Genomic DNA, 9,655 nt, shown 5'->3' with positions numbered 1-9,655 from the left:
AGAAAAGTGGAAATAGGTGACCTATGAGGAAAGAAGAGCAAAGAAAGAGAAAAAAGAAGAAAGCAGTAGAGATAAGCCACAGTCACGTGTAGTAGAAGCAGGTATAGCGACACGCTATTATATATGAAATAGATGACCAACAAAGATAACCAACAAGGACCCACGGTATAGCACCGGGAACCAGCCTCAATATTTTGTAATCATTTATAAGGGAAAAGAATCTGAAAAAGAATGTTTGTGTGTATGTGTATATATATTCATATATGTATACATCTATATATGAATTGGGCTTCCCTGGGGGCTCAGACAGTAAAAAATCTGCCTGCAATGTGTGAGACCTGGATTTGATCCCTGGGTCAGGAAAATCCCCTGGAAAAGGGAATCACTACCCATTCCAGTATCCTTGCCTGGAGAATTCCATGGGCTAAGGAACCTGGCAGGCTACAGTCCATGGGGTCACAAAGAGTTGGACACAACTGAGTAGCTAACACTTTCATTCCATGGTCTGGATAGATGTACTGATACATAAACAAATCTCTGTGCTGTATACCTGAAATTCCAACCCTGTATATCAATTAGACATCATTTGTTACCCATGGTTGTTAACAAGCATCATAGAGATTGAAAGAAGTAATTCATGGACTTGTTGGCTATCTTAATAATTACACTAATCATTTCCTTGTTTTGATATAGACATCATTTTCTTTTACTTGTTGGTTATTAATATACCTAAGGATATCCACAAAGTACAAAGTAACTTCATTAGTTCATATTTGTATGAAGTATAGTTTTTCTTACACATTGAAGTTCTATTTTATTTTTTTAATAGAACACATATTTCTTTTGGTCAGGAGTTTAAAATTCACATTTCTATCAGTCCCTTTCCAGTGGAAATGTAAGTACTGTTTTTGCTTCATATCATTTTAGTCATTATCTTCCTCTTATCCTTTCTCTCTTCTGTTTCACTTTGAAGATCTGTGAAATTTGTGATGTTTATTCTTTTGCCATATGGTGTCATATGAAAATAAATTCTTAATATGTTTTTTCTCAAATACTTGTATTATTTACATTAAAGGTGGGAAGTTGCTGGCACTTTCTACGAAGTTATATTAAGCACTTGCCTAGAGTTTGGCGTTGTTATGGTTTGACCGTTGTCAGCCTCCCTATACGTTTGTTTAAGAAGGAAGGTCCTGGAACTTCCTTGGTGGTCGTAGATAGGACTCCGAGCTCCCAAAGCAGGGAGCCCAGGTTTGATACCTGGTTGGGGAACTAGATCCCAAACACTGCAACTAAGTGTTCTCATGCGGCAGCTTAAAGACCCCACATGTCACAACCAAGACCCACTGTAGCCAAATAGAGAAAATAAATATGAAAAAAAGAAGGAAGGTCCTTTTCTGCTCGGGAAGATGGATGGGACCTTTGATGTACTGGTGGAGACACGTGTCAAACTTCAGACCTACAGGAGCCTGGAAAGGGGGTGAATGAATCTACATAAGGATACAAGATGTCTCTGCTGAATAGGCAGGAGAGAGGGGAAGAAAACTGTGGGGATAGCAGCTGCCATGTGATGTGGGGCTGAGGAAACACCAAGGTGTGTTATGTACAGTAAATCCTCTTAGCTGCTCCTTGAGAACACCTGTGAAGATCTACATTTTTCTTCAAGGCTCTTAGAATTGAATTTGTATATATTTCAGATCTGTCACTGTGGGTCCTAGGAGAACAGCAATCAGATATTTGTATTATATAACCACACAAAATTAAATGAAACACATATTTATATACGGCCCTGGTCTAGGAGCTTACGTAAGAAAAAAATTGTGTTTTGATGACAATGCAGAAACGTTCAGAACCTGCACACCAAGTGATTCCTTTTAAAGACCGACTGAACACAATATGGACCAGTTTTTAAAGATTATCTAGAAACTGCTAAAACTTTGTTAGTAGTCTTGAAAACTAGATGAATGAGCTTCTCTGGGAAAGTAATCAGTATTATATATGTCACAGACTATGGGCTTTAGTTTAGAAATTTATTCACAAAGGTTCTTAGTTTTTCTGGAAATGAGATAGTAGCATTGTTTCAGCAGTTTTCCTGAAGTGCCTGTGTGGTTGGCTTTACCACCCTGTTTGCTAGGAAGAGTTGGCCTGTAGTTCTCCCAAGTCAGCAGAATCGGTGAAATTTAGTACAAAGCTGTCATTTTTTCCAGTTAACGAATTTTACTGTCAAGCGAGTGACTCTTTGCTGATTGGCTCCACCACAGGTTTATGATTTCTAGCCTCAGCTGGGTCTTCAGTGCTGTTAGGCACTCATTCCTGTGGCAGAGACCATGGATGAGTTCTCCAAAATAATCCTTTATCTTCTTCTATAACTGGAGCTAGAAAACAAGAGTCCTCTATTTCCCAGAGTCCTCTGCTGCTAAGAGGTGGCCACATAGCATATTTTTGGCCGATGAAGTAAAGGGTTTCCCTCTGCAAATAGAAAGGAAATGCTCTCGAGGACAACAATTTTTTTCCTTCAGACCATCTTTTCCTCCTTTCTTTTTTCGGCAGTGAACTTTGTATGGGATGCCTGGAAGTGCAGCAGCCATCTTTTGACCATGAGGTAATAATCATGAGAAAGGAATTCAAGTTCCAAAGACAATCAGTGAGCTACTACCAACATTTGATGGACTCATTGTGTTTCATTGAATGAAATAAATACCACCACCTCCCTTCCCCCCAACTGCTGTCCATTTGCTCCATGTCAGGCTTTTGTTGATTTAATTACAGTTTGGACTAAAACATTCCTTAAACTCAGTTGGCATCTCTCTTTTTTCACAGTGGCAGTTCTTAGTGGCCCCTCCAAACATCCCACAAAATTCTAATTTTTTTTTCCAGAATATATGTGGTTTATGGGAAGCCATTCCCTTCCTGTATCTAGGGATGAAGCACTTAACTTAAGCTAAGCCAACTGATACATTCCATGTTCCAGCCATAATGTTTGGCTCACAGTTGATTATATGACCTAAGATAGTCCAATCAGAATGAGTTTCAGGGCTTTTACTGGAAATTCTGAAACATCGTTCCTCTCTTTCTCCAGCAAATGTGGTGTGCAGAGGCAATGCCAGGAACTGTGGCAGTCATTTTGCTACCATGTGGCAAGGCAGCCTGAGTACACAACTGTCACACTGAGAAGGACAAATCTTACACCCTCACAGATAGCCAACCTTCTGATTGAACCTGAAGCCTGTCCCATAAATCCTCTTCATTCTTTAATCATCTAAGGTAAGCTGAAGTCTTACTGATGCACAGTTCTTGTGTGGCCTCTAACTCTTGGCACGAAACTTCATGTCCAGGCTATCTTCCACTTACTCCTCCAAATTCACTTTAACCCCTCTGCTCCCTGTTCTGTGCCTCACGAGGCTGAACTGTTTTGACCACATCAGTTGGTATCCTTACCTCTGACTTCCAGTTGGATTTGACCAACAGGAAGTACCAGCAGGTGATGAGAGGTAAGTGGGGGGGGGGGGGCGGGGGTGTGTGTGTGTGTGTATTAAATCAAGGTATCTAATTTCCTGGACCCCTCCTTGTGGGGCCACTGCAGGCTGGCTGGGCCCCTTGGCTGAAGGCCAGGGCTCTGGTCAACCGGTCTCTCTGCACAGAGTGTTCTCTCTTCCTGTTTAATAACCACATCCTCCTCTTGCCTTTCAGTCTTATGTGGGCATGGGTCCTCAGCGATGGAAACTAGAGAACTGCCCCATGTCTGCGGTTTCCCTGCACTCTGAGCAATTGAACCATGTCATCTGCTTCCTGCTGAGGCCCTGACTGACACATCTTATTCTCTACTCCACCAACAAAAAAGAGGTCACACCCCATCACATCTTCAGTCATCACCTGGAGTACCCACACATACTTCAGCTCTGTGCTTCCGAGATTGCTAGGGAAGATGCAACAGGTTCATGCCTCTTTTCTTTCTCATGGGCATAGCAATAATCATGCTTTTCCTGTAAGTCTTACCAGGAGTGTTCTAAGAATCAGATGGATGTAAAGGTACTTAGAAGAGCTGAGTACTGTACATACATGAAGCATTGTTACCATTACTGTTGCTACTACAGAGATAGGTCAACCCAAGTTCTAACTGTAGTTCTAACAAAAGATGTTTGAATGTTCTCTCTCTCTCTTTCTCTTTCTCTCAGTTTAAATGCTACTACCTAAGCACATACATTCAGAAAACGAAGATCATGGCATCCGGTCCCATCACTTCATGGGAAATAGATGGGGAAACAGTGGAAACAGTGTCAGACTTAATTTTTGGGGGCTCCAAAATCACTGCAGATGGTGACTGCCACCATGAAATTAAAAGATGCTTACTCCTTGGAAGAAAAGTTATGACCAACCTAGATAGCATATTCAAAAGCAGAGACATGACTTTGCCAACTAAGGTCCATCTAGTCAAGGCTATGGTTTTTCCAGTAGTCATGTATGGATGTGAGAGTTGGACTGTGAAGAAGGCTGAGTGCCGAAGAATTGATGCTTTTGAACTGTGGTGTTGGAGAAGACTCTTGAGAGTCCCTTGGACTGCAAGGAGATCCAACCAGTCCATTCTGAAGGAGATCAACCCTGGGATTTCTTTGGAAGGAATGATGCTAAAGCTGAAACTCCAGTACTTTGGCCACCTCATGCAAAGAGTTGACTCATTGGAAAAGACTCTGATGCTGGGAGGGATTGAGGGAAGGAGGAGAAGGGGACGACAGAGGATGAGATGGCTGGATGGCATCACGGACTCGATGGACACGAGTCTGAGTGAACTCCGGGAGTTGGTGATGGACAGGGAGGCCTGGCGTTGCTGCGAGTCATGGGGTTGCAGAGAGTCGGACATGACTGAATAACTGAACTGAACTGAAGCACATACAGGCTTCCCTGGTGACTCAGCAGTAGAGAGTCCACCTGCAAAGTAGGAGATGCAAGAGATAATGGGTTCGATCCCTGGGTCAGGAAGATCCACTGGAGGAGGGCGTGGCAACCCATTCTAGTATTCTTGCCTGGAGAATCTCATGGACAGAGAAGCCTAGTGGGCTACAGTCCATGGAGTCGCAGAAAGAGTCAGACATGACTGAGGGATTAAACCACATCTACAAACACGTACATGTGCTTTAGCAACAGCTGCAGGTCTCTCTGTTTCCTGGCCATGTATTCCAATCAACCATCATTTTCGTACAAATCGTACTTGTCCTTCATGTCCTTTCTTCCATGGTTGGTTATGTGATGGGATGAGCATGAACTTTGGAGCCTTCCAGATTTAGCTTCAGGTTCTGCTCTATCACTTACTCATTCTTGGTTAGCAGGGAAATCACCTAGTCTCTCTGAACCTTAGTTTTTTGGTCAATGAAATGATAATGATGGAAAGCCTGGATTATTAAAATAATGTCTATAGAGGGCCTGCACTGATGTTCTTCCCTCTTCCTTACCTGGCTCCAGGAAAAGATGTTGAACAATGGTGCAGCTCACTTTTCTTGGACCCGAACCAGCAGGCCGTGGCTTATCTCATGTATGAGGGACAGGAAATTAGAATGCCAAGAGATGGACTTTGCGCTGATTGTGGCAAAAGGCCTTGGGGATGACAGCATGTTCAGGTCAGGGAAGGGACACTCCCTTTGACTGAAGCTTACTGGAAATCACACACTGTGGGTGGGACTAACTGCCTATGGGAACCCTTCCCAGAAGTAATCCACGTGATCTGAGGACATTTTACTGATGAGATTAAGATGCCATCATGAAGCAGCCAACCTAAAGCACGATTAATGTCTCACCCGCTATAAACTTGGAAATTGTAATATTCTGTGGGTGTCGATGGAAGTGATGATATTGGGATGATGAAAATACTAGTATTTTCAGAACATCTACATTGGGCCTGGTCCCTTATATACGTTATCACATACATTATCACACTGAAGTCTCAGATGAAGCCCATACAATGGACATTAAGATGTTTATTCCACTCGACTGATGGGAAACTTGGCATTCCAATAGCAGATAGCACGTAAGTGGCTCTGGACCAACTTCTCAAACTCACAGGAGGCTGAAGTATATAATATGTATGGTGGGTGTGACTTGCTGTTGTGCGTTCACCAAGTGCTGGACTGCAGCATGCCAGGCCTCCCTGTCCCTCACCGTTGCCCAGAGTTTGCCCAAGTTCATGTCCATTGAATCAGTGATGCCATCCAACCGTCTCATCCTCTGCTGCCCTCTTCTACTTCTGCCCTCAGTCTTTCCCAGTATCAGGGTGTTTTCCAACAACAAAAAAAAGGGTATGGCTCTAAGGCCAAAAATTTAGGTACACAAGACACATACCAACTTTATTCTTAAGTAACTTAGTTAAATTTCTGTTCTGAGTCACCATTCCATAAGGATGGCAGACCCTTAATCTCTGCCAGTTTGGACTCTTGCCTCCTCCCTTATACATGGCATTTTATCTGAGTACTGACTTGATCTGGCTTATGTAATTTTATTGTTTATATGGACTATATGGTTCTAAAGCATTGGTGGCAGCAGTTACGGTTGAAAGAAATCCAGTCTTCATTGAGGTGGGGGTCAGGGAGGAGTCTCTTCCTCCCTGAACGGTCCATGCAGGTTGTCATGGAGACAACTTCCATTTTCATCTCTTCAACTCTTCAGATCTAGTGAATTCCTCTCAACTATTCCTTTGCCTCCTTTGGATGCATGAGACTCAGTCTGTTGCTGCCCCATCACAATAGCTTAGACACTGAGGCTATCTGCCTGCACAGATCACAGAGCTATTTAACCTCTGATATTATGGTACCTCCCCAGGATTCTGCCCAGTTTCTTGGTCTCTGGTCTCTTCTGCTATTGGATTCCATCATCCCAGCTTGGGGTTTGGCCCTGGCTCACGTTCCGGTGCCCAACCTGGAGGGCAGGGCACAGACAACCACCTATCTTGGGTCACACTGCTGTCAAACTCATCATTTCCCCTTCAGTTCTGTTCTTTCACCAGATGTAATGAATCCTTTTTTGAGGGGTGGGGGTGGTGGGGCGGGGCAGATTCCCAGGAGGTGCTAGTGTTAAAGAACTCACCTGCAATGCAGGAGATGTAAGAGACACAGGTTCCCTGGGTCAGGAAGATCCCCTGGAAGAGGAAATGGCAACCCACTCCAGTATTCTTGCTAGAGAATCCCGTGGACAGAGGAGCCTGGCAGGCTACAGTCCATAGGGCCGCGAAGACTCAGGTATGACTGAAGTGACTGAGCACACACACACACACACAGAATCCTTTTTTAGTTGGTAAGAAAGGTGGTCAGAGAAGGCCCGTTCTTCACTGCTCTCAAACCTTGCTGTCATCGTTTTCTTATTCTAAGGAGCTGGCTTTTGAAATACAAACCTAAAAGACTTTCCATCTTATTCCTGTTTTCTGCTAGCACATGTCTTCCCTGAGCTGATGAATTTCTAATTGTTCAGCTGCTTTCTGTTTTTTTTTTTTTTTTTCCTGTCTGTGCTGCTCGGCTTGCAGGATCCGCACCCCAGGATTGAACCTGGGCCCCCAGCAGTGAAAGCACAGAGTCTTAACCACTGAACCACCAGAGAATTCTCTGGGAGTTGGTGATGGACAGGAAGGCCTGGTGTGCTGTGATTCATGGGGTGGCAAGGAGTCGGACACGACTGAGCGACTGAACTGAACTGAACTGAACCTTCTCTTTACCCTCCATTCATCATTACATCCGTCTTTAGAGGAAGTTATCCTCCTTCCTATTTAAAGTCACCATTGTTTGAGGACAAACCACTTGATATATACCATTAACAAATCACTTGAAAAAGCTCCCAGAAAACTTAACAGTACCGCAAACATGCAACTCTTTAAAAAGTATTTTCTTAACGATGAACAGAGCATAAAGGCCCTCATATCTCTTGAAAAGATAGAGACCTATCTTTGTCTCATGTTTTTATTCCTGTGAAAAATGAAAGTGAAAGTTGCTCGGTCATGTCCGACTCTTTGCAACCCCATGGACTATACAGTCCATGGAATTCTCCAGCCAGAATACTGAAGTGGGCAGCCTTTCCCTTCTCCAGGGGATCTTCCCAACCCAGGGATCAAACCCAGGTCTCCTGCATTGCAGGTAGATTCTTTACCAGCTGAGAGCTACCAGGGAAGCTCTTTTATTCCTGTACCTATAATGTATGACCATGTCTAAGACCAAAATAATGTCCTTTAATGTGATATGACTAGAAAACTTGACAGTCCCAAGTTCTGAAAATGAATGCTGAAGTGGCTTACTCTTTATATTTAAGCTGTTTCTACTCTAATAATATGAATTGTTTATAAACCTACACTTCAAGATGGGAGACTTTGTTTAAAAAGAGACATTTCTTTTTAAGAAATATCATGGACTGTTCTTTATGGCATAGAAAGAAAGAGATCTAATTGTCTGGAAAGAACCTTCAAATTCCTGATTTCTCATGCTAGAGACACTGTGGGATAGGGTGGTCCTTGGGGGAGGGTTGTCTGGAATAGTTGCCATATCTCCTTGCTGGACAAGAGAACCCACTGCTCTGTGGGCCCTTGGTACCTCCTTAGCTATTGGTGAAAAAGCCAGGGTTGAAAGATTCTGCCCTGCTTCTGCAAATCTATGCACACTTTACATGAGAAAACCTTGTTCTTGAGAGCTTTATGTGACGATTGATTACTTCTTCCTTCATGTCCTGCTCTAATTCACTCTAAACCTGGCCTTTGGGGTCAGACAGACCTGGATTTGGATATCAGTTTTGCCACCGATAACTGTATAATTGCATAAACTTGGACATGTTACTCAACCTTTCTTAGGCTTGGTCTGAACATCCATAATAATGGGATTAATGCTATCAACCTCACAGGAAGTTTGTGAGCACTGAATGAGATAATATACATACAATTATTAACAGATAGTATCAATACCTAATCAGTGTTTAATCGTTCTTCATTCAACACATATTCGTTGAGAGGATAGTATACGTCAGAAACATATTTCAGGAGGAAGTTGAACTTCACATTATAAATAAAAAGTAGGCACTGAAGGTGGATAGCAGGGCCCCAGAAGCAGGGTGAGAAGTGTTCTTCCAAACAGAGGGAACAGTGAGTGCAGATTACAGAACACGAGTGAGGTTTGCATTCTAGGAGTGGAAAGGGGACGGGGATGACTGGACCAAGAAACGCAAGATAGGAGACGGCCAGGGGTGAAGCTGGAGATCTTCACAGAGGATTTATAGGTCAGGTTAGATAGTTCTATTTTATATATGTAATATAAAATATTTGTAATATATTTGATACACTCTCTTTGGCTGTGCTGGGTCATTGCAGTGCATGGGTTCTTTGTGGCGATGTGTAGGCTTCTCTCATTGTGGCACGTGGGCTGAGTCTCCCTGTGGCATGTGGCATCTTATTTCCCCAACCAGGGATCAAATACATGGCCCCCACACTGGAAAAGGAGATTCTTAACCATTGGACTAGCAGGGAAGTCCCTGTGTTGTCTACTAAAAGCTGTTAGTTCAGTTCAGTTCATCTCAGTCGCTCAGTCGTGTCCGACTCTTTGCAACCCCATGAATTGCAGCACGCCAGGCCTCCCTGTCCATAACCATCTCCCAGAGTTTACTCAAACTCATGTCCATCGAGTCGGTGATGTCATCCAGCCAT

This window comes from Oryx dammah, unplaced genomic scaffold, assembly GCF_014754425.2.
Source record: "Oryx dammah isolate SB20612 unplaced genomic scaffold, SCBI_Odam_1.1 HiC_scaffold_12, whole genome shotgun sequence".
Lineage (NCBI taxonomy): Eukaryota > Metazoa > Chordata > Mammalia > Artiodactyla > Bovidae > Oryx > Oryx dammah.
Note: the sequence above shows the minus strand (reverse complement) of the source record.